At 44.5% G+C, this 3,022-nt stretch overlaps 1 long non-coding RNA gene across 1 annotated transcript; it reads right to left on the bottom strand.

The window, feature by feature from the left end:
* Window positions 1-251: 251 nt before the first annotated feature.
* On the bottom strand, window positions 252-2,041 carry LOC311048877. The gene is made up of 5 exons (XR_014601130.1): window positions 1,948-2,041; window positions 1,738-1,862; window positions 1,174-1,484; window positions 815-974; window positions 252-419 (listed from the first exon to the last, which is right to left on the bottom strand). It is a non-coding gene; the product is annotated as an uncharacterized lncRNA (long non-coding RNA).
* Window positions 2,042-3,022: the final 981 nt, after the last annotated feature.

Consider the following 3,022-nt stretch of genomic DNA (forward strand, 5'->3'; position numbering starts at 1 on the left):
CTAATAAGGAACCCATATCTCTTAACTCAACTACAACAAAAGGAGGGTTCTTCTCATGAGGTAGTTAATTATTCCAGCAGAGGGCCATTTCAGCCAACAAATCCTGAATGATAAACACACCACAAACTGTGTGTGTGTGTGTGTGTGTGTGTGTGTGTGTGTGTGTGTGTGTGTGTGTGTGTGTGTGTGTGTGTGTGTGTGTGTGTGTGTGTGTGTGTGTGTGTGGCCTATTGGACCTGTGTGTGTGGCCTATTGGACCTGTTCCTGATTTTCCTGTGTTCCCTGTGTTTTCGAGGGATCTTCTAGCTCGTAGGGTCCGGTTTCCACCACGGTCTCGAGCTCCGGTGAACCATTTGGACACGGCCAACTCTGCCTCCTTCTGGTTTATTTCCTGCGTGACGGCGTTCTTCTTTATTGCCCTTAAAGATAAATGACAAGAAGCCAACTTAGTAATGCTGGCTTGATTTTTACATTATGAAACCATATAAGACAGACATCTTTTCAAAAGTTTTATATCGCTGAGAAATGTGTATGCTTTTTAAAAACAACCGAGTCAAATCTGAGAACAGTTCATTAGAGTTGTACTCCAAGCTATTCACACGGCCAAGTGCTACAGGAAAAATGCAGGATTATGTATAGAACCTGGTGGCTAAGATGTTCTGATGCATTATTGAGCATTCTTTGCTGAACAGAAAAAGAAAATGGAACAATAATTTTAAATGTCTTGAGCTATGGTGGCAATTTAGTTTTCATGTAGAACAACTAAGTTCAGGTGGCACCATATGTTATGGCAATAACACAAAATCTAATTTACCATATAGAACGTCAAAAAGTGCCAGTCCTCGGAACGCCTTCTTGCCACTGCGTCCGAAAAGGTTATACTCGAGTGCCAGCTTATTGGTAAGGAGGAACCCCATCATCCTCCTGACACAACGGTCCACGGAAGTCCCCCCAATGTCTGCAACCATGGCAATCTGAGTACGATAAAAGTCACAGGAAGGAAATTCTGTATTAAGTGAACAGCTAAGATGTCAATGCCCGTTGTGTGCATGCACTCAAAGGGCAGGTTAACAGACTACCAATGTGATAAGAAAATACAAGCACATTTTGAAGTGAATAAGAGATTTAGAAAATACAAGTACATTTTGAAGTGAATAAGAGATTTGAACTTACAACTGCAGACTTAAAGTCAGGGTCACCCAGCTTTAAGTTCATGGACTCGAGATCTGCCTACGTGTCCAGCGGGAACACAGCTCCTTCAGGCAGCATGTTCAGCATCTGCCATGGACCTTCTGAGTGCTCTTTACTTCCTCTAGGAGTCTCACGAGCTGGGTGAACATTTGTTCTCCCATGCCTGGTGCTCGTGGTGCTGGACTTGGGCTGCTCATTGGGGTTCCAGCTGTGGGTCGTCTTATTGGGGGTCCGGCTGTGGGTTGACGAGGGGTTCCAGTGCGGTGGCTCATCTGGGTCCCAGTGGGGCGGCTCTGTCACAGTTGATAATAATAAACTTTATTTGTAAAGCACCTTTCATGACATGACATGCAGCTCAAGGTGCTTACAATTACAGTAAAGTAAAACTCATTTAACGATAAAGCAAAAAAAGAAAGCAAAAGCATAAAACAGCATTTAAAAATCAACCAAAAGCCAGAGTGAAGAAATAGGTCTTCAGCTGTGTTTTAAAGCTATTCACAGAGGCTGCCTGCCTTACGTGTAATCGGAGTTTATTGGGGTGCTCACGTTTGTGGGTTCAGTGGGGCGGCTGATCAGGTTTGCAGTTGGGCGGCTTGCTCTTGGTCTTCCAACTGGGGTGTCCACACTCGGGATTCCAACGGGACTGGGGGTTCTTCTGGGACTCGGGGTTTCTAAACATAATGTAACATTTCAAGATGTTAAATTCTCTGTATATTTTATAAATAAGAATAAAATCTAATTCCATACTTTACATACTTGTCTGAGAAGAGGGAGATACACCGGGGCTGCTGCTTGGACTGCTGATCGGACTTGGACTGCGGCTCCTGTGTCTTTTGGGGGGGGGGGGGGGCTCACTTTCTTGGACAGTGCACGGGGAGGTGTAGGTGACTCTTTACTTGAAAAAAAAAAGCCCTTTACATCATTGGTTCTCAAAGTGGGGTCTGGGGACCCTCAGGGGTCCTTGAGGGAGTTAAACTAAATGATAGATTAGGCACCAAATGGACCCTTATGGGTCTGTAACTCTGAGAGTGTACAAATGGAACCAAATGGACCCTAACGGGTCCATTTGGTTCCATTTGTACACTCTCAGAGTTAAATTGACATTGATTTTACAATATAAATTGCGGTCCAAGTGATAGAAATGCCATTAAATGGGGGTCTGTAGGCCTAATGCATGTCAAAGTGGGGGTCCTTGAAATTAAAATGGTTGAGAATCACTGCTAGAGTCGTAAAATATCTTCTCTTATGGGGGTCCCTGGCACATCTTTTCAAATGGGGGTCCGCGAGCTAATAGTGTCAATTTGGGGGTCCTTGACATGAAAAAGTTTGAGAACCACTGCTTTACATAGACTCACCCACACATAAGTAGGCCTACTTAAAATAATCAGACAACTTGTCTTTGTCTTGTCTCAGAGAACTGGGTCCTCTGCTAAGCGATCCCCTTCACACCTTGCAGTGCAGAGATGTTGTCTGTCATTGTGAGAGGAATGTAACACATTCAATTCAAGTTTGTGTCTTTTCTCGAGTAGCCTAATGTTATGCAAAGCAGCCAGGTAGACGCTATATTGAGAACGGCTCGCCACTGACGGCGCGAACCTTGAGAGGCTATTGTTTTTAAACGTTAAGGCGTTAAAGACCACCGCTGACGGTGCGTGCACGCGCGCCCCCAGCTCCCACAGTGTCAGAACTAAGGGTACGCCGTACCCCCTACAGCTCAACCCTGCTTTACAATCAGGTTAATTATGATTCAATGCGCATATATATTACAGATACAGACTGAAACTGCACAGCGCAGACAACATTGCCCTTGCAAAGAAAAACTTCAGCTTAA

This window comes from Gymnoscopelus microlampas, assembly GCF_963454915.1.
Source record: "Gymnoscopelus microlampas genome assembly, chromosome: 7".
NCBI lineage: Eukaryota > Metazoa > Chordata > Actinopteri > Myctophiformes > Myctophidae > Gymnoscopelus > Gymnoscopelus microlampas.